A 26,517-nucleotide genomic window follows, 5' to 3' on the forward strand; every position below is an offset into this window, starting at 1 on the left:
CAGATGAAGCTGGACAGGCCCAGACACTCCAGCCTCACCCTGTAGACCCCCATTTTCTGATCTGCCCATTTCTAGCACTGTCCTAAGATCCCAGCAGGTGGTTGCCCAGGCTCTGTGCTTTGGAAGCCTCTGAGCTGGCCAGCCTTGGCTAGGTCTGTTCCTCTTCACAGGGTGAGAAGCCCATGGTACACAGAGCCAGAATCCTACTTCTAGTCTATTCCCTGGGTTTCTAAGATCTTGAGTTTCCTTCCTCAATAGCCACAAAAGCCCACTTCCCAGGCCTGCATGGTCCTTTCCCCATATCCAAGCCTTTGTGAATACCCTTAGCCCAAGGGGCAGCTAGTTGCAAGACACATGCATTGGGCCAATTGGATGTTTGCCTCTCTATAGCCACCCCGACTTGCATGAGGACACTTATGCTGGGGGACAGATCCAAGGATGAGAAGAGAAGGCCTATGGGTCAGGGACTTCCACTGGTGTTCCTGCCCCAGGAATGCATATCGTAGGGCCAGGCCTGTGCATGGCACGTCTGGCTATTATCCTAGCCTCACTTCCTCTGCAGAAATAAGCCAAACTCCTGGGTCTGCCCAACTCTAAATACATGTGCAGCAGCTGTGTCATGTGAGATAACCCAAGGGTGGCATTGCTTGCCTTGTTCCCTTGGCTAATCAGTAGCCGTCAGACCCCAGGGTGTCCAGGACCTCCTCAAGTGCAGGTGTTGGCCAGGACAGACCTGTGCTACAGAAGGGGGAACATAGTCCCCTAACACATCTACACAGTGAGGAATGAGGACAAACCCGTAACACACTTGGCAGTTCTTCCCCACACGCAAGTGCTGATGGAAATTACAGCGCATCGAATGAATCAGGAAGATGGTAGAGCATTTCAAGAAATCAGTTCTCTTTTAAAGCAATATGATTCATCCCCCCACAAACACACCAAGACAAGTATTCACAACAACGATGATCACTTGGCAAGGCGGTGGTGCCTAGAATATCTGCTTTTGGGTTCTCTTCCTTCTGGGAAAGGGCAGGTATGGCCTCGTGACTGTTTCTTTTGGGGAATTTTATGGTGTGGGACAGCAGCTGATTTGTTGCAGATAGTTTCTTAGGTGAGAGGAGAGTGACAGCTGGCAGAATGGGATCAGTCCATGTGTGACTGGCCAACAAAATCAATTTTCTTGGAAGCCCCTCCCAGTGCCCTCACCAGAGAGATACCCAGGTATACCCCCTCTGCATGCATCTGCAGCAGCAACCCTAGGTTAGAGGTGCCCAAGCTAGGTTGGCCCCTGACCCTCACTCCAAGCCACAAGCTACTTTCCAAGAGCAGAGAGGCCGCATCTGCTGGGCAGACATTACTAACGTGCCACATGGTCACTCTCCAAGTGTGCTGGTCTGTGTGGTGTGAGAGCTTGGCCTAATGGTGAAATTTCTGTCATTGCAGACCTTTCAAACACATTTAACAAGGTATTCCTATCATCCCAAAGCAAAGAAATCGTAATATCAAATCACGTATCGTTTTGTATAAATTTTTTATTTTTTTATTTTTTACATCATTCTCACTGTTTTGTTGGTTGGTGGGTTTGTATGAGGCAAATGATGTTACTTGGAAATCAAACACAGCTGGCTAAGGTGAGGTTCTCATTAGACGCCAAATAAGATGATTAAGGTAGTTTTCATGTCATGGGACTTCCGAGTGGGTATTCTGCTGTGTGTTTATGATCACTAGTTTATGTTTACTAGTTTATGATCACTAGTCTTCCTCCAGGGGAGACCTCATAGTGGGGACAGGGTGTCAGAAATACAGTGTCAGAGCCATCCTAACACTCTTTCACCTGCTATTGCTGCCCAGCGGTTTGTTCATTCTTTGAACCCTTTTGAAGAAGCCCTTACGTGGAGAGTGACCAAAACTAGCTGGAGGTCTCCCAAAGACTTCCTGCTGCCTCCGAGGGAATGACAGGCTGTCATGAAGAAAGCTGGAAGCCGGGCTCGGGTATCAGCAGGAACAGGGCTCCTCGGGGCTACTATTGAAAATCAGCCCAAGCCATGGTCATCTCTTTGGTCCTGGGTGGGCATTATGGACTCAGTGTTTGTGTCCTCACCTCAAAGTCTCGTGTTGAGGCCCTACCCCACAGTGCGATGGTATTTGGAGGTAGGGCCTTTGGGAAGTAATTAGGTCATCAAGAGGATTAGTGCTCCTTATAAGAAGGAGCCAGAGAGCTAGCTCACTTGTTTTTTGTCTTGTTGAAGATACAATGAAAAGTTAGTTAGATGCTGAAAGAGGGTCCTCACCATCGTGCCAGCACCCTGATCTCAGATGTCCAGCCTCCCGTACCATGAGAAATAAATGTCTGGCCGATAAGCCACTCAGTCTATGGTATTTTGTTATAGCAGCCTGAGCTAAGACAGTTGGTGAATGCTTAGGAGTGAGGGGTACTCTGGGAAAAGACTTTTATTATTATTATTATTAGATGTTTCTAGTGACTTGTATAAACCATTTTTTTGTAGTTCACAGAGCAGTAGGATTTTGGCAAATGAACACGGTTCTTTTGAGCTTTGGAATGAAACTAGTGTTTAATGGCAAACAGCATTTCTCACTCGGGAGCCTGAGACAGATGCCCCACACAAAACATTCTGTTTGTTCATAACATCCTAAACTGTTGAAAAGGTACATTGTTCCTGCTGGGATTTCCTAATGGATTTGGTTAAATATTTCTTTCTTTGTCTTGTCCATTATATCTAGAGTTTTTCTCATGAGGGAGAAGGCAGGTTTTCCCTCGAGGGCAAGGGAGGAGAAGGCTCTAGATGAGAGTGATTTTCCACTGTCAAAGGGTCTTTATCCTCCCTCCAGCACCTCATGATATGATATGCAAAACCCAACCAGACAGTGAGCCCCAGAAAGTCCCAGTGGAAGTTTCTGAAATCAAAGAAGTCATCTGCAGACTCCGTCTCCTGAAAATACGCAACATTTGTGGGATTTTAAGGGACACCTTGTTTTTCCATTTTTCTAGGTCCAAACTAGATCTAAAGCGAATTAAAAACTCAAGTTATGTCTATCCTGGTTAATGCCAAAGTCCCCTACCAGGGAAAACATGTGCTGATGTTTTTCCATAAGGGACCATCTGCTTTTCTTTCTCCCAGTAGCATAATCGTGGGTTACAAGCATCTCTGTAATGGGTCCCCAAAGCCAGTGCTCAAGGTAGAAAATTTCAAACTTCATTTAGCTCAGAGCTGCCTGCTGAAGAAGAGCTTTTGATTAGAGATGAGGAAAACTTTATCTAAAACCGGATTGAGAAATGTACTGCTATTTTCTTCACATGTTTCTGAAGGCTTTGGACTTGGGGAGTATCTGAGGGGATGCCATCTCATTTGACGTCTGTGTAAAAGGCTAAAGAGACCTGCCCCAACTAACTCTGTCACCTTTGGTAAATCACTAAGCCTGTGTTAATTTCCTTATCGGCAAAGTCAGAATAATATTATCCACCCTCATTATCTCTGAGGAATGTGGCACAGGTATAATAAGAAAACCCAAGGGAAATGGAAAACATGCCTGCTCTTTTTTCGGAAGTAACTAATTAGTTTTGAACTTCTGTAAATAGAAATATTGTGACTTCAACTCCTAATTCTTTTGGCCAAAGAATTTTAACATTCTATAGGTTCTAGATGTGCTATTTCTCAGTAAGGTCCAGGGACCACCTGCATCTGAATTATCTAGGTTACTTGTTTGGGTTTTTGTTTTGTTTTGTTTCTGTTTTTAAAGATTTTATATATTTATTTGAGAGAGAAAGAGCATGAGAGGGGAGACGGTCAGAGGGAGAAGCAGACTCCCCATGGAGCTAGGAGCCCAACGCAGGACTCGATCCCGGGACCCCGGGATCATGAACTTAGTTGAAGGCAGTCGCTTAACCAACTGAGCCACCCAGGTGCTCTCTAGGTTGCTTGTTAAAAAACAACCTCCTCCCCACCCAGAAAATATGTTCTTGCAATATGCACACACACACACACACACACACACAGTCCCTGGGTGCTTAGCCCCAGCCTGTGAATTTTAATAAACCTCTGAGTTTTTCCTCCCTGAATGTCTGAGAACTGCTCCAAAACACCTGAAATATTCCTCTCTCTCAGTGTTTGAGTCATGCAGGGTGTTGTAGGAGAAGATGGTGTTATTTAAAATATCCACAGATGATTTATGTCCCCTGGGCAGTGGTTACGTAAGACGTGGCAGGTATTGCCAATGACAGCTTTAAGGCACCTCGCTTTCTAAGTAGAGAATTATACCGAAAAACATTACATCGTTCGCCATGGAAAAATATTCCTCATCACCTTTGGTGCTTTTCCTTTAACGTCCTTTTCATTGCTAGTAAAAGAGGGGAAAAAAAACTTTCACTTCAAAGCCTACAAACTGCTAACTCTATCTGCTGTGCCAAACTCCCGGCTCCAGCCAGGCCTTTTTTTTTTTTTTTTTTTAATCCCAAAGACAGGAATGGGTTTACATTTGGGTTTTATACCACACTTGTGTATACATGGTGCAGATCCCAGTGGGTGAACAGTATACCGAAGGAGGAGTGGTTGCCACTTGGTCAAACCCACCACCCATCTTTCCTAAGTGACTGCTTTCTCCGGGACTTCACAGACTGGTAAGGTCTCAGGCCCAGGTCTTTTCCACACCAAATGTAAAAAAAGGGAGTTTTGTTTCCAAGTGGCATGTGCTCTGGGAGATAAGCGAGGCAGGAGGGTCATGGCCCCATCGGCCCCCATCTTTGCTCAGCTAGGGTTGTAGAACATCTCTATAGGACAGAGACTGGCCCGAGGGTGAGGAGGTAATCTGTGCGCAGGTTAACTTTCCTGGCGTGGGACAAGGTTGTTTCACCCTCAGCATCCATCCTCCACCACCCTTTCTGAAGGGGCCCAGTTTGTAGGCAAATACCAGACCTTGTGTAAGAGACCCAGCACCTATGCAGTGTCATTTCTGCCCCTGACTCCGGGGGAGAGCCAGATCCCAGCTCGTGCTGTAGTCAGTGACTCAGAAACCCAGCAGGAGACACAGGAGATGTTCGCCAGGGGCTTCTGAGATGGATACATGCTTGCGCCTGGGAGAAATCCATCAAAGAAATGGCCTTCTTTTGTGTGTGAGGTAGTTGCTTCTCTGCTGCCCAGAACTGTTCAGCCGTAAGGAGGGAAGCTGCCTCCGGAATCCTGCTGCTGCCATGAAAGACGTGATCTAAAGGGAAAAAAACAACCAGAGTCTCTTGTGCAATTGTTGAGCCACCAAATGAAGGCAGCGTCCAAGTTCCCTCCAACCCACAGCCCTACTGGCTTTCCAAGGAGCACCCTGTGTGTGTGCTGCCTGTCCTCCGTGAGTAGCATGAGCAGGGGAAAGGCACCCTACCCACACGCAGGTGTTAGGATGTTTCTTTTATACTTATCAGCATATAATCAATCAAGGAAATACATACTTTTTTTTTTTTTAAGATTTTTAAGATTTTATTTAGTTACCAGAGAGAGAGAGAGCACAAGCAGGCAAAGGCAGAGAGAGAAGCAGGCTCCCCACTGAGCAAGGAGCCCGATGTGGGACTCGATCCCAGGGTCCTGGGATCGAGTCCCACATTGCTGAGGGCAGCGGCTTAACTGACTGAGCCACCCAGGCATCCCGGAAATACGTACTTTTAAAAAACAGGGTTAAGCATTAACATTGCATAGTATATTATATTCGAAGTTGGGTGGTTTTAGATTTCTTTAAAGATTTGGTTAAAAAAAAAAAAAAAAGCTACCTAGCAATAAACCTAGCTAAAGAGGTAAAAGATCTACACTCCAGAAACTTAAAAACACTTGTAAAAGAAATCAAATAGGACACAAAAACATGGAAAAATATTCCATGCTCATGGATTGGAAGAACAGACATTGTTTGTTAAAAATGTCTATACTACCCAAAGAATCTACACATTTAATGCAATCCCTATCAAAATACCACCAACATTCTTCACAGAACTAGAACAAACAATCCTAAAATTTGTATGGAACCACAAAAGATGCAGAGTAGCCAAAGCAATCCTGAAAAAGAGAAACAAAACTGGAAGCATTTTGATTCGAGACCTCAAGCTCTATTACAAAGCTGTAATCGTCTAGACGGTATGGTAGAGGCACAAAAACAGACCCATAGATCAATGGGAGGGAATCGGGAACCCAGAAATGGACCCACACCTCTTTGGTCAGCTCATCTTCGACAAGGCAGGAAAAAGTATCCAATGGAGAAAGACAGTCTCTTCAACAGATGGTGTTGGGAGTCTGCATGTCCCTCAGCTGATGTTTATTTTATTTTATTTATTTATTTTTTTTAAGATTTTTTATTTATTTATTTGACAGAGATCACAAGTAGGCAGAGGCAGACAGAGAGAGAGAGAGGGGGAAGGAGGCTCTCCGCGGAGCAGAGAGCCCGATGCGGGGCTCGATCCCAGGACTCTTGGATCATGACCTGAGCCGAAGGCAGAGGCTTTAACCCACTGAGCCACCCAGGCGCCCCCTCGGCTGATGTTTAAAGAAGAGGTGGTGTGTGTAGTCACACACATGCAGGATTATTACTCGGCCATCAAAAACAATGAAATCTTGCCATTTGCAGCCACATGGATGGAGCTAGAGTGTATTATAATAAGTGAAATAAGTCAGTCAGAGAAAGACAAGTACTACATGATCTCACTCATATGCAGAATTCAAAAAAGAAAACAGGTGAATAAATGGGAAGAGGTGAAGGGAGAGAGGGCAATAAACCATAAGAGACTCTTAATGATATAAACTGAGGGTTGATGGAGGAAGGTGGGTGAGGGATGGGCTAGATGGGTAATGGGTATTAAGGAGGGCACTTGTGATGGCACTGGATGTTGTATCTAAATGATGAATCAGTGAATTCTCCAGAAACAGTATTGCACTGAATGTTAACTAAGTAAAATTTAAATTAAAAGTAAATAAATAGATAATAATAAATTTAATAATAATATATAATATATTATATAATACATTATATATAATATACAATAAATATATAATATATACTAAATAAACATATAAGTATAAAAAATGAATGATAAAAATAAAGAATCACTTTAATGTCACAATTATTAGTGTTTTAGGTAATAACAGCCCAGAAACACCTAACACGAATACTGTAAGCTTATTGGAATTATCTTTAATATAGCAATATTGAATAGAGTAGGTCCTATTTTCCTCGAATAATGTACTTCACAAGTCTGTGGCCTCGTATATGTGAAAAGTGGTCAACCTGATAAGGTAGAAAGCCCCATCAATAGAGACTTGCCTCTTGGCTTGAAATAACTTTCTGGCATCTTCTTTGTACAGTTTTCTTATTTATTGAATTTGGCCAAGTTATTTGCTAAAGTCCGATTTTCATTCTGGCCTTTAAACTTGTACACTCTGTGTAATAATAAGATTGACTTGCTCTGTTTCTGGATGACATTATTATCTGACTAAATAACATATGAGCAAAATTAAGGACTCCCTGGTTTCTCCTGTAACTCTTGTCACCCACATCCAGGGGTCCCCCCATTTGTGTGTGTTTGCTGTCCTTAAAGGCACCCCACTTGAATCCCTGTCGGAGGCAATCATGGGAACTGAGAAGCTTTAAAACTATCACCAAAAATTATTTATTGATAATGAAAAGAAAAAACAGACCTTTGCTTGATCAGGGATATCAAGATGAGTTCTCCCTATAAATATTTGGCTCTATAAATATTTGGTCTATACATATTTGGGCTCTAAAATCAGAAAATTCAGGCATCGGATGACAGCTCCCTCAGAACATGGCCTTTGTAGTTGTTACATGTCATGCCAAGTTGGGGTTTTTTGCCTTTCCCTGATTTCTGAACAAGGGGGAAGTATATTTTTAAAAATGAATGAGCTCCTTAAAGCAATTTCAGATTCTTTGTATGGGCAGGAATGGAGCCAGCCTCTTTTTCCTGGTTGCTTCTGTGCCAGAGTCCATTGTTCATAATCTCTGTGACTGTTATCCTGAGCCTCAGTTTCATCAGGTCTGTGGAGAAGATAGTACCTACCTTTGGAGTTAATAGAGAGATTGAAGAAAAGAAGGCATGTAAATAACATTAGGTACTGTTTATTGAGAACTTACTATGTCTCAGAGGTACCATCGTATAAATATACTGTACATTTGCAATTACACAGTGAATCAAGCATTAGCTCTCATGGTAATCTGGCAGCCATAGGAGGGTACAGAGGCTTGGGAAGAGAGCAGCGGCATGTTGGACAGGCTCCAGAGTGGAGTAGCTGGGGCTTGCCAAGGTGGCTAGACTCCAGGATGTGGATGCCCAGCCTTGGTCACTATGAAGAGCCCCCAGGGTATGCTTGGTACAAGCCACATGTCGAATAAGTGTCAGTTGAGTCTCCTTAAAATTTTGCTTTTATTAAGTTGCGTAGTAAGACACCTACCCTGCAGTGTAGTAGAATTTCTAATACAGGGCACCTGGGTGGCTCAGTCAGTTAAACATCTGCCTTAGGCTCATGTCATGATCTCAAGGTCCTGGGGTCTTGTCCCCCATCGGGTTCCCTGTTCAGCAGGGAGTCTGCTTCTCCCTCTGCCTGCTACTCCCCCTGCTTGTGCTCTCTCTCTCTGCCAGATAAATAAACAAGACCTTTTAAAAAAAAAAAAAAAGAATTTTTAAGACATAATTGTAGAGTCAGAAGCTTACACGTACTTTGTGTTTGAGCTGCAATCTTCTGGCATAGAACCCCAGGAAAGTAGGTTTCAGACAATGTTTTGTGTGTGTGTGTGTGTTTTAAGTACATCTTGGAAAGCCTTAATTTTCAAGTTTCTGCCCTCCCTACCCCCAGACACACACACACCCACCCACCACCACCACCGTTCTCTTTCTTTTGGCAGTTTATTTTATTTTGGCCTCTCGTTTCAAGGATGCTGTGTGCTAATTAGAGGCCAGGCGGCTTTGATTGTGAGTTATTTTTCTCTTCAGTGAAAGGTTTTGTTGTGGTGTTGGCATTTGCCATTCACTCGGATGTTAATTTTTTTAAATATCTGTCAGCAAATTAAAGTACACATTACATGCTGATTTTGTTTGTTTGTAATATTTATACTCAGCGGTCACAGAGTATGTTTGATGTGGTTTTGAACTTTTCCTTTCTCCAAACATGTGGAAATGTGTATGCACGGCACTGGTGTTGAGAGTTTCTATGCAGGGGTTTACTTCCCCGACATCTGCAGAAGAAAATGGCTTTGTCTGGTGACCACAGTGGGGGACCGTAGTCCTCCCACCCAGAGACCTCTTTCTTTAGGTTTGTTCGATTTAAGAGGTGCAGAGCTGCCTGAGAAAGGCCAGCAGATAAGGGATTTGTGCAAGGAAAGATAACCTGGCAAGAAAAGGCTAGGTTAAACCAAAGAGAATCAACAGCCTGCTGTTAAGCCCATGCCAGGCCTTTCCTATTTTGTATAAAAACAGTGATGCAAAGCTGCTGTCACCAGAATCCAAGAAGATCAAAATAGTGAAAGGATTTGAAGTAGGTTAGCCCTTTCTTCAGTGACTCTTGTGGCCATTGGCATCATAAAATCAGAATCCGCCGAGGAGATCGTATGCTCTCTGAACGGCGATTAACCAGCTGTCGTAAGAGTTTGACATTCCTTCAACTAAAGGCAGGGAAAGAGGAACATAGGTTACCTATGTCTGTGCCTGTAGTGCACATTCATTCATGAGTGTTATTTTAGTTTTTTCATTTCTGCAACCTGATTGTAACAAAAGCTAGAAACTGGAAGATGGACATGTTTGTGTAGACTTCTGGGCACACTGTGAGGGCAAGGCCCACCCACTCACTCAGCAGCTGCGGACACCTCTTTAACATCCTGGGTGCAAGAGCATCTTGTCACCAACCACCTGCCCCACATTACTTTCCTGTTTTCCCGGTCACAGCTCCTAAAGCCTTTCCCCTCTTCCAGAACATGTATTGAGACAGTGCCATTTCTGCCTCTTTTCCACCTCTGGAACTGGACCGCCCCCCCCACCCCCCAGGGCTAATCTACCAGGGTGTTCATATCGTGGTCCACGGTGACTGATTCAGAAATGGGCATGGTGACCCACACCGGGCCACTTAGGGACAGTTCAAGGACTTTTTTTTTTTTTTTTTTAAGATTTTATTTATTTGTCAGAGAGCACAAGTAGGGGGAGTGGCAGGTAGAAGGAGAAGCAGACTCCCCACTGAGCAGGGAACCCGATGGGGGACACCATCCCAGGAACCTAGAATCATGACTGGAGCTGAAGACCACTGCTTAACTGACTGAGCCACCAGGTGCCCCTCAAGGATTTTTTTTTTTTTTTTTTTGACAGGCAGAGATCACAAGAAAGAGAGGCAGGCCAGGGGTCGGGGTGTGTGGGGAGCAGGCTCCCCGCTGAGCAGGGAGCCCAATGTAGGGCTCGATCCCAGGACCCTGGGATCATGACCTGAGCTGAAGGCAGAGGCTTTAACCCACTGAGCCACCCAGGCACCCGGATTTTTTTTTTTTTTAATAGACACTAATAAGGGAAGGGGAAAGCACTTTTGCTGCCACGCTTATTATATAGAGATGATGTCAGCCTGAAGTTGCCAGTGGCCGCCACAGAGAGAGAGCCTGGCTGGGGCTCTGAGCACAGCACAGAGGAAAAGCTGGACTGAGAGAGAAAGAGAGAGAGAAGACAGCATTGAGTGCAGTGCTGGATCCAACTGTGCCTGAAGCTAGGACTTTCTCTGAATGTTTAAATGCACATACTGATATATTCCCATTTTTACTTAAGACCATTCAAGTTAGATTTCTGTTCCTTCTGAAAATGAGGAAATTGCTAAGTGACAGACACAAGAGGTAAAACTGGGTCAAGTGAAGATAGAACTCTCCTAGCCTTCTGGAAAGTTGGCAGTCATTGTTATGTTGTAAAAAAGCAGCTTGTGAACTTTTCCTACTGTCTCCAACTTGAGTGCCATGGGACGTTGCCTACTTTTTGTAGCCTCCCCCTCCTCCTTCCCTACCCAAGAACAAGAAGACAGGTTTGGGTAGAACAAATTGTTTAAAACAGGGATGTTAAGAAATGGAAGCTTTTCTGAGAGAGACCTCTTTCCTTTGGCAGCCAACAATTCGAAATGTCAGCTTCGAATGATCCTGAGCAGTGCTGTCCATGCTGTTCATTGTCATGAAATATCATGAGCGACACATGGATACAGTTCAATTTTCTAGCAGCTCCATTTAAAAAAAGTTTAAAAAAATGAAGTTAGTTTTATTAATCTATTTAGCCCAACTTGTAATCAACATTAAAAGAAATCATTAGTGGGATAATTTATGGTCTTTTGTACTAAATCTTTGGAATCCAGTACATGTGTTAGGTTGACAGTATATCTCAAGTCAGACCAGAACCAATGCAAGGGCTCAGTAACCACCCCTGGCCGGCAGCCCCTCTCCTGGCCAGCACAGCTCTTGACCAACAGGGACTTGGAAACCCAGACTCATTCTCCAAAGCTAAATTTAGTGCAAGCAAGATTAGGAGGTAAGGAAACCCAGCCTCAGTTCGAATTGGGTCCCGGGAGCAGCTTGGTCCTCCAGGTCCCTTCCCTGCACGCAGGGCGCGCCTCCCTGACTTTCATTTCAGTCGCTTGCACTTCAAAGGGTCTTGGCTCTTACACAAGGCCTTCGCTAAAAAATAAAATCTTGGACAACTGAGCTGTTAATCTGTGCTTATTAATTGCTTTAAGCAGAGTTTATAAACCATGATTTATAAAGTGTGGGTCTGATTTTAAGTAGTTTTTCCAAAGTGTTGGCTAATACCCCAGACATTTCCTCCTGAATGTGGGAGGGAAGAGGTCAGGATCCAGGACTTTGGTCACATTTATGTCACGCAGCAACCAGCTGAGCAATAATAACCTATGGCACCGAAAATAAATTAGATTTCTTCCTAACAAATGGTTAATGTGTTCAATGAGTGGTAATTTCTAAGTAGGATTATTAGTCATCTAAGATCATGTGAACCCTTTGTCCTTTTTTCCTGTTAGAGTTCTAGGCCCCTTCTTTCCATCATGTTGCTTAATACAAGTCCTGTCATTTTTACCTCCTAAATGTCTCTTACATGTATCTTCTCCCCTCCAGTTCTGATCCTGTCCAGTTAGTTGGTACCATAGCAGTTTTTTGCCTGGATTATTACAGTAGCCTCCTGACTAGCTACTTAGCATCTAGTCTGTCTGCAACCATTGCTCTACTGCAGTCAAAACAGTCTCACAACACAAATCTGAGGCTTCCTTTTGCCCTCAGGAGAAAGTTCCAGGTTATGTTCCTGGTCCCTGAGGCCCTGCGAAGCCCTGACCTCTTCTCCTGTAGTACTGTTCCTCACTCCTCACCCTGCCCATACTGGTCTTCTCTTGCTTCCTGGCCTGCCGCATTTATACTGTCACAGTGCGTTTTCACTTACTCCCCTCAACTCCTGAATGGCCTGGTCTCCACCTTCCGCCTCGCTAATGCTTATATAGTTTTCACACTTCACATGAGTCAATCGCTTCTTGGCCTTTTGGCTAAGATCAAGTGCAGACTTCACATGAGTCATTCCTTCCTGAGGGTGCCTTTCCTTGCATTCCTGACCAGGCTAAATCCTTCTAGTACATGTGCCCTTAATTTGACTTGCCTCTCCTTTGTTACATTTACCACAATTAAAAATTTACATGTGAACACAAGGTAACACCTTACACCCATTAAGGTGACCTCTCTTTAAAAAACAAAAATGACAGGTGTTATAAAAATGTAGAAAACTGAAATCCTTGTTGGTGGGAATGTAAAATGGTATATCACTATGGAAAATGGTATGGAGGTTCCTCAAAAAATTAAACACAGAGAGGCACCTGGCTGGCTTTGTCAGTGGAGCATGCAACTCTTAATCTCAGGGTTATGAGTTCGAGCCCCACATAGGGTGTAGAGATTGCTTACATAAATACACTTAAAAAAAAAAAGTAAACACAGAATTGTCATATGACCCAGCAATTCCACTTCTGGGCATACGCCCACAAGAATGTGAAGCAGGCCCTTGGAGAGATATTTGTGCACCCTTGTTCATAACAGCAATATTCCAACAGCCATGAAAGAGGGACAACCCAAACGTCCACTGGTAGGTGAACGGATAACCAAAAGGTGATCTGTAGGTCAAAGGCATATCGTGCAGCCTTTAAAAAGAAAGACTTGACATCATGCTAAGTGAACTAAGCCAGACACAAAAGGGCTAATACAATATGATGCCACTCACGTGAGATACCTAGAGAAGTCAAGTTTCTAGACACAGAAGGTGGAACCGTGGTTTCCAGGGGTTGGACGGCGCGGGGGAAATGAGGAAGGAGTGTTTGATGAGTATAACAGAGTGTCAGTTTTGCAGGATAACAAAGTTTGAGATGTATTGCCCAACAATGAGAACACAGTGAATGCTGCTCAACTACGTGCCAAAAAATGGTGAAGATGATACATTTTGTTAGGTGTTTTTTTAATCACAGTTTTTAAAAATGTATTTTAAATACATATATGTGATTTCATAATTTATATCAGTTTCTTCCTCTAAACTGGGAGCTGTAAGAAGAAAGTGAATGCTCTTCAATATATCCTCTTTCCTAGCATTCCATAAATTCCATAAAAGAATGTGAATTAATAAAGTTAAATGAAATGCCTCTCACGTAGCCATGGGGAAGGGATTTGGCTTTGTGCAATAGGTTCTTAGTCTCTGTTTACTGAATTGATAACAAGAGCAGGTACCACATACTCAAACATTTGGAAATCACCTGGAAAGGATCTGCACATAATAAGAGATGGGTAGATTAATGAATTTAGCATCCTTTCATAAGTGTGCTAAAAACCAGTAGCACAACCATACATTTTTCCCACCCAAAGAATGATTTCCACTTGAAAGATTTTAGAACATTTCCAGTTAAAACTGTAGCCAAGCTATTTTAGCTACATGGGTGATACCTGCTTCATAGTATTTGTTGATACTGGTATTTGTAAAGGGTTAATAGTAAGGTCAAATTGCTTCAAGATAAGTGTTTGTTTTGGAACTGCTAGTAAAGGGAAGGCAAAAATAGAATAAAGAAAGATTTTTGAGTACATAATCTAAGGAGGTGCTAAGCTAGTCATTAATCCAGTGGTCTTATTATGGGAGATAAAACTGATGAAGACAGTGCATCTGGCAGAAATGTAAGTCCTCTAACCCACTGTATCATCGGATGGCATTTTGATTATTATACTGAAGAGACTGATATGTTTGGAGTAATATAAATATAAGTGCATAGTTGAAGAGAGGTTTTGGTCAAAAAAAAAAGTCAAGGTTAGGGAGAGTTTAGGTGGCAGCTGGACTCGGATAAATCTGGATTGATTTCATGGAAGAAACAGACTTTCTCTGGGGGTACTGGTCCTCACCCAGACGGTGGAACAATCCAGGCTCTAGGATTGCCTTAAAAGAGAGATTTAAAGCATGAGTGGATCTGGCACCAGGAGCCAAGTTGGGATATAGAGTTTTAGTGTCAAGTAAAGTGATATTACACGAAAAGAAAAAGTGTACGATTTGAAACTTCTCTGTCTCCAACACAGCATCATAATTAAAGGAAAGAAAAGCAGTAAGTGAAGTGATTCTACACCCAGTAAAACCAGAAGCAGCAGAGGGGAGGAAGAGAATGAGGGAGGGAAATGTGATTGATAACAGGGAACACCAGAAGTCTTAATGTGACAGAGAAGGCCAGGTGGGGCTTGGGAGCTGGAGGGAAAGGGTTTTCACAGTTCACTGAAGGAAATTACAAGGTCGTTGAGAAAGTTTCTTAGATATGGCATCAAGAAAGAGAAAAATTGACCATGAAGAAAGGTCCTGTAAGACAGTAAGGCAGAATCTTACCTGTTTATTATTAATGTGGGAAAAGTAATACTTAGAAACAAAAGGAAATAGAGGACATTTTAGTATTATTTTGTGTTAACCTATCTGACTACTAAATCATTTAAAATGAACCCAAAAATAAATAAATAAATAAATAAATAACAAAAGCCCTTGTCTGGGTAGTAACACACACGTGCGCACATACACACACATACACTGAATTTTTCCATGACTAAAGGGAATTGCATTAGGGCATTATAGTAGTTTTCTGTCATATAAACTGGTTGATTCTAAATGAGATTTTTAAATTCTGAGATGGCCATGATATTAGAAAACAGCTTATTATGTCAAAATAGTTTGTTTTGAACAGGAGCTACAAAATCAAGAAGCAATTTTAGATAACTGGTGAAATTGTCTACTTGGGGATTTGTTCATTTTGTTAAAAGAAAAATAATCCTTTTCTCCCCCAGTGTTTTCGATGGTTCAAACATAGCAGAATAACCTGATGAAGATAGTATTCCCATATATGGCAGGAACGTGAACTGCATTCAAGCCTTTTTGAGGTCCTTCTGACACAAGTCTTAGGGATCGATCTCTACCTACTAATGATAGATGCCATTTTAGGGACACTTTCTCCTAAAAACCACCTTTTTTCCTTTAAAAAAATGGAATTACTCCTTTATTCCTCATTGTTGTCCATGTCCCTGCCAGTACAGGGTGGCTGTCATTCTAGAAAGTTGCAGTTTGGGTTCAGGTGGTCTCAGAGCCTACCTCTTCATCCTCTGGATGAAATGAACTTCTAAAACTCAGAACTCTAAATGCTAAACATCTGACTAATAAAGTGAGTGTTTGAAGCTGAATTATTTTGGAATTCTCCATATCATTTTGCTTTCAATTTCGTAGAGTTGCTTATCTTCATTAGTTTTATAGAAATATTTCCTTCTTTAAAGCTAGCTCTTGACTGTTTTTCCTTCTGATGTTCTCTGTCATTTCTACCCCCTGCTCTTTCCTGTCTCTTAATTCAAGTTCCCTTTCGGTAGGAGTTTCCTCCAGGGTATCTTTTTCTCCTGTTCCTTAGGGCAAGGGTTTTTCTAAGCTTTTGTCCACTGCTATAATTGCTAAGTCTACATTGTCATTTATTGATCACAGTTTTGCCAAGAAAGCCCTTCTCAGGCTGTTTACTACTCAGATTATATCAGTGAATTCTGAAGCCTTTTTACAAGCCCCTCAAACCTTCAGATGTGGCTTAAAAATTCGTTTTGTTCATTAAGAGCTCATGGTTGGGGGGCCCGCCTGGGTGGCTCAGTGAGTTAAGCCTCTGCCTTCAGCTCAGGTCATGATCCCAGGGTCCTGGGATCAAGCCCCCCCCCCCCCGCCCCCCCGCATTGGGCTCTCTGCTCAGCAGGAAGCCTGCTTCCCTCACCCCGCCTGCCTCTCTGCTTACTTGTGATCTCTCTCTGTCAAATAAATAAATAAAATCTTAAAAAAAAAAAAAGAACTCATGAGGACACTATTCATTACTTGTAATGGCTATCTGAGGGGTAAACGCACCTTTTCTGATGGCTTCCTAACAGAACCAGTACTGTACACAGAAAGACAGCCCTTGAGACCAGAAATATGTGTCAATCTTAGAAGATTGCTTAAGAAAATAATTTGGTAAATAGATTATAAGATAAAGGTTGATAGTTGAACCACTCACTTCCGCTCAGATGAATGGAGAACTTCTTGAGGAACAGCACCCTCATTGGCATGTAGAAGACAACTCAGTAAGTGTGGAGGGGACAGAAGACTGAGGTGGGAGGGGAGGGCTAGAATATAAGCTGAATGAGCTGCCCCCTCCCCGGTCCTCGCCAGTAAGGCTCCCTCAGATGTGCTGGGTTACTAGTTATTTGTTGTACGATTTGTATTGAAACTAACAAATAATGTTACAGGCTGGTACTAACCATATGGTGAGTCTAAATAATTTTGCCTAGCTCTGTGCCATCCACACACATGGCCTCTGAAATCTTCATTCACTTCCTCTGGCTCTCATGCATTCCCTCATGTTCCCCCTCTCTGGGGCTGTCACCACCCTCCATGGTCACACAGGCTGCAAACTTAAGCTCCTTTCCCTACAGTCCCCCTCACCACCCGAGCTCCACCCAGCATCCCTAATTTTTGCTTGTGCCAGTCCGCTTATGTTACAGGGTGCACAGCCTTGTCCCGCCGGTCTCATAGCAGACATTTTATGCGATTTGCTCCAGTAGAGCACAAATGGTCTGTACACGTACTTGCTCCATAGGACGTTGAAATGGCAGGAGAAGAGAGAGTATTTGGCATTAAAAACAAGATTTTAAGTAAACTCAAAGAATCAGGACTCTAATTTTTGTTGTGGCTTATTTCCATGGGCAAAAAAAAAAAAGGATCTTAGACTCTTATTCCCTGCCAGTGTCTCTGTCTTAGAAATTCTTCACTGAGCCCCCAGGAAAATATCTCTGGTGGTGGCACTGCGTGAAGTCTTCTGATGGAGAGTAGGCTGTTCTATCAGCCATTAGTCTTGACCTTGCCTGTTTGGGGCTATGACCCAAACATGCTTAACTTTTATTTTTTTATTAATTATACCAGTCAGGTCCTTGATTGCAGTGAACAAAGGAAAAGAAAACTGGCTTTGACTTGATAAACAGAAAAGGAAAATGTGGAAGGAAGTGATACAGCCCACAAGATGTGTAGAGAAACTTAAGAACCAGACTCAGAAAGCTGGTAGAACCCACGGAAACTACCCTGGGACCCTATGATCAGGACACGACCTGGCACAGCGACCATTAGCTATGGGGCTCTGCTAGTGATAGACTTTGGACTCCACTTCTGCACATAATCCCTGGGGTCCCTAAAGTGCAGGCAGACACATGTGACAGACCTGCCCTGTTCTCCTGCCTTGCACTAGCTGTTTCCTTTCTGTGGATGATTTCTCTAGCAGATTTATTATCAAATGACCCAGATGTGCTTTATAAAGATCCTGGCACTGCCCACATTCTCCTGCAGATTACAGGAGGGAGAAACATCATTTCCATTAGGCTTCCATATGGAGAAGGAGTGAGGAGAATCCTAGACCTTTTCTGGAAGAGCTTCTCTCAGTGAGAAAACAAATTTGCCTAACTTCACAGATTGGAATACATACGAGAAGTAGTCACACTATATCATACTGAGTAATGAGCAGAGACAAAGCAAAAGTCTTCCCTGTAAGAAAACTTAAAAGAAGACTAGAGTTTGAAGAAAGGCAGATCTGAGCTTTGTATGCTTAAAAATGTAGATGGTGGGAGTGCTTGGGAGGCCCGGTAGGTTCTGCCTTTGGCTGTGGTCCTGGGATGGAACCCCACAGCGGGCTCCCTGCTCAATGGGGAGTCTGCTTCTCCCTCTTCCTCTGTGCTGTCTTGTGCATGCTCTCTCTTAAGTAAATAAAAAAATCTTTGAGAAAAAAATGTAGATGGTAAAGAGGAGGTGGCATCCAGGACAGAAACTGCAGGGGTGAGGGACTGTCTGTGGTGTGGCCAGTTTGGGGCAGAGAGGCTGTGATGGATACTCAGATCTCAGATAATCCTAAAATCAGAAATTAATGATATGCAGATAGATAATTACTTGGAACTTGCCATCGCCCATAGCAATTCAGATAACAATTTTCCTTTTTCTTGTGCATCAAGAAAATCCAGTAGCTGATCTGTAGCGGTTTGGCACACTGGCTGCGTGTGAAATAGCTAAACATTTCATCACATTAAAAAGTGTGATTTCTTTGTTTTCTCAGGTTGCTGTCAAGTCAGGAGCAACTAAAAAAAAAAAAAAAGAGAGAGAGAGAGAGAAAAGAGGAAAAATGTGATTAGAATTATTTTGTCATATTAATTAAAACATTGTGGCAGTTTGGACTTGAGCGACACAGTTACTGAAACCAAGGGAAGATGCTACCCCATTTATAATCCCAACAGTGAGGCTGTAAGTGATAATGAAAAGTTTCAGATGAGCTTTTTTTTGCAGAATTTAGGCATTGTGAAGATCTTTCTGGAATACATCCAGATTAATACCTGTACATCTGCTGAGAGAACCTTTACAGTAAGGAAATGGTATTGATAAGCTACCATTTTTCCTCTTGCAGGAGCTACTATTGCCATTACATTCTCCTAAATGGAGAACACAACCTCGTCTATCCCTGCATGCCCCCAGAAGCTATTCCGCATAAGTTAATTTTTTCAACAGAAGCAGCCAACTTTTCTAGCAAAGGAATTTGCAGTCTTTGTGGTTTGGGTAAAAAGGTGGTTCATTTTACTTGTTTCTCTGAAAAATGTTTCATGATAAATTCAATCTTTCCTCAAAAAAAAAAAAATCCGCAAATCTACTTTTCTGTGCAAAATTTGACATGAAACCCTTTCTCTATCGAAGCAGCCAAATATGGAGTTGTGTGGACCTGGGCAAACAGTTTTGGGCCCAAGGTTAAGGATATTTATTGCGGGAGGTATTACATGTACGCCTATCCAGGAAGAATAAAATCCAAGCCATCAACACAGTGGTTTTCAAATATATTCATTTACTTTCTTTTGTTTTAGGGGGAGTGTTTTCCTCCTTCCCTTTTTATTCCATTTCCACACTTGGTAGAATTTGGGAGGATTTTTGCCAGGGATAACTAGCGAAGGTATACAATGTGTGAATACACAGGAGATCTGCTGGTTTCATTGCATGGACTTCAGAGAAAGTTCCTTGCACTCGGACTTTGGCATAGTGTACAGGAAATTCCTCGTTGGGTCTGCCCAATGCAATAAACAGACCTCCTCCCTCTAACCACATCCACACTGAAGTTTCTTAGGTGGGGTTACTTCTGCTTTTTGTGTAAAAGTTAAGGGTCCCAGGATTCCAATTCTACACTTTCTTTTAGCTCCTAGGTTTGGAATTTGTGTAGGGCTGCATTTAGGAGTTAATGGGACTTGTGGTTTGACTTTACTCTGTTTTCTTTGCGCACACACGGGAAGGGGAGACAAGGTAAACAGATCCCCTATGGGGATGCTTTTGGTAAGCCTTCCATGACATCAGCCCGGTTGGAGAGATCAGAACTTAGCATTTGCCTTCCAATTACTCATTAAGGACCTGGCTTGTTCTGTTCAGCACAGGTGAGTCGTTGGGCAAAGCAGCTCCTCCCAGTGTGCGCCCCAGACTGGCCGCGCTCAGCATCCCCAGAGAGAGGGCTTGTTTGCATGCTGAGTCTCAGGCCCCAACGTGGAGCTGCTGGGTCCGAATCTGCATTTTTAACCAGAGCCCCACGTGGCTCAGAGGACACTGAAGGTGGAGTCTGTCCGGAGTTCTGTCCACGCTAGCAGAGTGCCTGGGTCCTTTCCAGGAAGATCTCCATGGGAGGGTGTGAGGGAGAAAGCAGGAGGGCCTGTGGGGCAAAGAGGAAAGAGAGCCGGCGGGGGGAGGACATCGCCTGAGTTAAATTATGCTCATTAATTCAATTTGAGGCAGGAATGTGTGTAAATAAAGGCTGGCAGCTGCAGCGGCTCTGTTTCCTGCGGGGCTCAGGCAGGAATGCAGGAGCCAGTGGCCACGAAAACCCGACTGGGGATCGGGCAGACGGCCCTGCAGCCGCGAGATAATGACGGACAAGACGGCGTTGTCGTTATCGTGTTAGGGAGGTCTTAAATGCAGAGTTAACTGCCAAACTGAGTGGAACAGTAGAGGCTGTGCGAGACATCGATAAAATCTTAATTACTTGAAGAGATTAAGCATGCCGGACGGTTCCCTCCCCCTTTCTTTAAATCCGTCCGGATCAGATTTCCAAGGGGGTTAAATGAGAAGGACCATGCCACAGTCCTACGCAGCCTGGCTGCATTTCCAAATAAATAACCTGTTCACGTCCGCCTTTTCCGTCTGACCTGAGTCCCCAGAAACAGGGAAGGGAAAATCGAGTTCTCTAGGAGAAGAGCAATCCTGTGTACCCCAAATCTGTAAAAGGTTCATAGATTTGGTTTTTGGCAGTTCGTATTCGTTAACTGGGTTTTTTTTGGGGGGGGGGGGGCTGAGCAGTCATTTCTGGTTAATATTTACTAAACCCCATGTGGTGTGCTGGACAAAGAGGCTTGCCTAACCATTAAAAGATGGTTTGCATACAGTCATTTTTAGGAGCTCATTGAATGTTATTTATGCCAAAGAAACATCTGCTTTACAGCTTAAAAATCAGCTGTTCCCCTATTCACTGCAGGAATGACTATACTGAGAAGAGTCATATTCTTTCATTTTATCTAGAAATGTTTTCCTTAATGCGCCTGTGCTTAGGCTGATGCTGATGGTAAGAATCCTTAACCAACGGCAGGGCTCTTTCTTGAATGCTTTATATATTCACCACAGTTCCAATGGGAAACCAAGTCCTGGCGAAGTTCAGAAACCTACCCATGGTCACGGGTCCAGGAGGCCCCCTGGGATTGACCTCAGGCTGCCTTGGGGGCACCTCACAGCAGCCATTCACCCTCAGGCCACAGCAGTACCCTCTTGTTGAATCGCCCCCTGCACACCGCCCCCTGAGTGCTACGTGTCTTCTCTGTGCTCTTAGAGCAAATAATTGTCTGCCTAATTTTGTTATGAAAAAACATTTTTTATTATTATTACAAATTAATGTGCACACAAGTCTCTCACCCGCTGGATTGTTGGGAATTTTAGAGAAGGGACTGGCATAGATGAGGCCCTCAGTGAACAGAAATGAATTCCTCCTGAATGCTGATGGGCAAGTGTCTTCAATCCCACGCTTTGCTCTGGTCCCATAAGGGGACTTACAGGTCACTGGGCTTTACCAACACTGAACGACATTCTGGGGAAGAGTGGAGAGCCCTTGTCTCTTGGCTTTATCCCTCCTTTAAAAGGCTATAAGAAAAGTCCTCCCTTATAGGCCACTATGACTAAAACTGGGGACCACCTTGTGGTCTGCTGTACCCACATGGAAGTCCCATTAATGTGGACACAGCCTGTATGTGTAAGGCAAGGGGACACACAGAAAAATCTCGCAAGTCCTTGAGGCCTTGATTACCAGTCGTGGCAGGCCTACTGCTTTTAGCTTGGGATGAATTTAAACTTTGGCTGAGAGTGAAGGAGAGCAAAAGAGTTTTCATTTCTGGTTATTTCCTCACTTTTGTACACATGGGCCTTTCCCTTGGGAGGGGGAAAGGGAGCAAAAATAGGAGAAATCAAGTTCTTCAGGCCTGTCCATCTATCCCACCCTCAGCATTCTAACTTGCACAACATCGTGGGAGACTGATTAAGAAAAGGACAGTGGGCGTTTTGCCCCTGCCTGCTGTGAGTCGCCACTTCTGGGAGGGTGGGCGGCCTTCAGCAGACAGCACAAGTTGAAGCCAGGCCTCTGCTCCCTTGGCCATCACAGCAGTGTTGCAAAGGGACTCCGCAGATCACATCCATCCTTGGGGGTTGAGGGAGGCAACTGAACAGCGTTGGGGAAAAAAATATCATCTCGGGATTTCACTCTCTGTCACTCATCACCCACACACCCAGCTTTCCAATATTTGGGGACTGATTTATTTGTGGAGAAGTGCCATTCCGATGTTCCTGCTCCCACTCTCATTGCCTGCCTATCTCTTCCAGCCTTTTCTGCTCATTAGCAGGCTTTCGGAAAGCAAGCTATGGAAAGAAGCAAGAAGATGATTCTAAAATCAGTGTCTGCTTTGGCTCAAGCCTCAGGTCGGCTTCCTTGGGAAGGTAGCAGGACCTTGTGCCCTGCCCACCTGAGCTGGTGCGGTGGTGAGCCCCTTCTCTCTGTTGCTGTTTCCTTAGGTGAGATGGCTACTTTCACTTCCAAGTTCTTGCTCCTCACCTGGGCTTGAGGAAGTCCTGAGTATGCTTTGAGAAGTCTGATGTTTGAGGAATGGGGCCCAAGTCAGAGTAGCTGGGTGAACAGAACTCAATTGCCCTAATGCCCTTCCTTCTCTCTTCCCTGTTGACCTCTGCCCTTGAGCCTTCTCAAATCCCCAGGCCCCTTCTTCATCTCCTCTTACATCTGCTCCTGCCCCTCTCCCCACCCTACTGACTGTTTACTCCTTGAGACAAAGAGAACTTTCTGAGGGGAGGAAAGGGACTTGGCACTGTGGCCTTTGCCTTTCTGTCTCTTGTGGGCCCTGGACTTTGCAACAAGGACATCGAAGCAGGCCATGATCTCCCGCTCTTGCTTCCACTTCCTGCTTTGCCCAGGACTCACGCTAACCTACGGCCTGGCCTCCTTTTATTTGCATCTCTTCTCCTGTGTTTCTTTCCCAGACCCTGCCCTTCTCTCCTTCCATCTTTTCATCCTTCCATCCTTCCACCCCACGTGAGAACCATGCTCCTTTGGGATGGGAATGTAAAGGCTAATACTGGGTCTGAGGTAATTGCCTGAGGAACTTCACTTGCCCTTTCCAGCTCATTAGCAGAACAGGCGGTGGTGGCTGGTCGTAGAGTCACCCACAGCCTGAACAGATCAGTCCTCACCCAGAACAGTCCCGGTGGCCCGCTGTTTCTCATGATGCCGTTCTCTTCCTGTCTGTTCTGTTAGTCTGGCTCCTCTTACAGTGAAGCAGTCACAGCCTAATAGGAGGGGAATTCAGTCAGAGCAGGGTATTTGTCAAGTCAAGGAATTTTTCCTTTCTCTTTTAAAATTGGCCTTTTACTGAGTCACAGGGTTTGTTTCCATGCATTACTCCTTAATGTTCTGTTTATTTACTGGACCCACACAATTTTGTCTTGTCCTATAATAATCCAGTATGAACTTGTAATAACCAGGATGCCTGTCGAAGGAAGGGATGTTTCAAAGAAAAGCAAAGGGAATTGCAAGTTCAAAATTCCTGACAGAAACTCTGAATTAAAACCCTGTCTTCCAAGACAGCACATTGCTAGCTATCTCTCCTCAGTCACCATTGTTTGAAAGCTACACTTGGTCTAAAGGAAGTTTTTTCCTCTGAGAATATCACAGTAGCTAGTTCTGAAATCAGCTGGTGTTGTTATACCATCTCTTAGGTAAAGGGTATGTTTTTATGTACCTGTAACTAATCAATAATAATGTTGAGATTTCCAAACTACCTAATGTGGGACCCGCTCCCCCATGACAGAAGTTGGTATGTGGGTGATGGTAGTGGTGGAATAAAACATTTGTCGCTGGGATTAGGTCATAAATCTAAATCAGCTCTTTTTCTGGAAGATTCTTAGTGTGGAAATGGTGGCATTTGGCTCGAGTTGGATTTGGCTGCACATGTTTTGTGTGTTTTTATAATTAGAAGGGGATTCTGTGCCTCTGCTTTATATACCGTGCCTGTCATATGTTGCCCACCCTTTTGGCCTCCCTATTTTTTGTCACATCTGCAAGTGCAGTCTGCCTTTTGTAAACAGGTCACTAATTCCAGACTAGTGGCGTGAAATACAGCTGATGCTGCTCTGGCCTTATGCACTCCACACGCACCGAATGCCAACAGCAGAGAGGGAGGGCCCTGAGGGCTCACCCTCAGGGGGCAGAGTGCCTCCTTGGACCACTCCAGGGAACATCATGCCAAGCAGCAGCCCACAGCCTGTGTGCCATCTGGTCACTCTTGAGTGGCTTGTAGGACAAATGTTCTGAGACTCAGGACTTCTCCAGAGGGATCGTCTGAGTTACTGCCATGAGAGCAGAAAATTATGAGAAAAATATGATGAGCCTTCCAGTTTCTGACCCCTTAATGTTCCCTAGATTTTGTGTGTAAGGTGTTGCTGGTGGTTCATTCTAGAATCAAATTTATAAAGAAAAGGGGAATCACCTTACGCATTGAGAACATCTAGTCAACCAGCAGACACAGAACATTTTTCCATATACTTGCCAACTCTCCATAATGTCTAAGAGATGGCTAGAAACATCCACACTATGTGATTGCATCTGTAGGAAGTTCAAAAACTTGCAAAATAACTTACGGCATTTAGAGGTCAGGATAGTAGTTCCACTTGACTGTAGAGAGGATGAGTCTGAAGTGGAAAGGGCCTGAGGAGGTTTCTGCTAAGCTTCTGGGTGGTTGGGTTTGGGTTTGGGTTTGGGTTTTCATCTGAATACTCTGTCCAGGTATTTGTTTTGTAAAAATTAAAAGTCATTTGAGATGTATGCCTACGATGTATGCACCTTACTATTGTATATAGACTTTACTTTGATAAAAATTTACATTTAAAAATATGACAAGCATGTAAAGAAAAACTTTTCCTCAATCCAGCTTTCATTAATAATAAATTCAGTCAAAAGGAACGAGAAGTCAGCCACAAATCAAAATGGGTGTTTCCAGGGGCAACCCCCTTGGATAGGAACTTGCTTCCCATCTGGTCTATGAAGACTTCACTTTTTTAAAAAAATATGTATGTATTTTATTTTCAAGTAATCTCCGCACCCAACATGGGGTTCAAATTCACAACCCCAAGATCAAGAGTCACACACTCACCCAACTGAGCCAGCCAAGCAGGGCTTGGCTTTTGATAACTCTTCTTAAGTTTTGCTTTGTCTATTGAGGGTTCCCAGTTTGCTCTTTTAGTTTGATTTTTTTTAACAGAATAATGATAACTATATCAATATGTTTTTGGATCTCCGTAGAATGCTTTTGAATAAATATTTCCATTGCTTCTCATGCATTGAGTAATGTATAATGTAATACAGGCAAAATGTAAAATATGTAAAACATTTATTTTACCATACTGACTTGGAAATTACCACTATTTGGATGGTAGTTAGAGTCATGGGAGTAGATGGTACTGCCCAGGGTAGGTGGGCAAAGGGATTAAAAAAAAAGAAGCAAGCCCAGGCCCCTGGGGAATGTTGGCATCTACAAGGCAGGTGAACAGCCTTCTGCTCACCAAAGGTAACACAAGTGAACTACACAGAGTACAGTGATCCCTCTATACAGAATCCAATCTTGTTTTCTCTTTAAAAAGCGAAATAGCTTTGGGACGTCTGGGAGGCTCAGTCAGCAAAGCATCTGATTTTGACCCAGGTCATGATCTCAGGGTCCTGGGATCTCAGGCTCCCTGCTCAGCCCAGGAGTCTGCTTCTCCTTTTTCCCCTGCTCCCCATCCTCCCACCCCACCCCCACCAGCTCATACACTCTCTCTCTCTCTCAAATAAATAAATAAAATCTTAAAAAAAAAAAAAAAAAGTGAAATAGCTTTGGGCTGCTGTAAAATTCCTTGTCTTGAAATTTTGGGTCAGGACCAAAACAGTACCTAAACTAACAAGTTAGCACCACTGCAGTGGTGCTCACTAAAGAATTTTTACAGTGTGCCCGTAGATATTTTATATAAACTTTCTGAAACTGACAAGGAAAATGTCTTTTTTTTTTTTTCTTACCAAGCTCCTAAAAAGCTAAAAACTAAAGGGAAAGCAACCATATATGGGGATGGTGTACAGAATGGCGTCGAAAGGGTCACTTCTTGGGGCACACAGTGCATTCAGGTGTTGGTGCTGGGCTGGTAAACCAGGGGTTGTATAAGGCGTGCAGGCTCATGGGGTCTTTCTTATAGATGGAAATTTTATTGTCATAGGTGCATTTCTTTCCACATGCTGAAATTTATGTGAAAATACTACTTCTGAAGCTTTCTTTTCTTCCACTTTAACATGACATTTTTTCTATGATCTCAAGGAC

General features: G+C 43.6%; 1 protein-coding gene across 1 annotated transcript in view; it reads left to right on the forward strand.

Moving 5' to 3' along the window:
* Positions 1–26,517, forward strand: part of LOC125096200 (phospholipid-transporting ATPase IB-like) — a 659,532-nt gene that overhangs the window by 514,160 nt on the left and 118,855 nt on the right. The window lies entirely within an intron of this gene.

The sequence above is a fragment of the Lutra lutra genome, chromosome 3, assembly GCF_902655055.1.
Source record: "Lutra lutra chromosome 3, mLutLut1.2, whole genome shotgun sequence".
Taxonomy (NCBI): domain Eukaryota; kingdom Metazoa; phylum Chordata; class Mammalia; order Carnivora; family Mustelidae; genus Lutra; species Lutra lutra.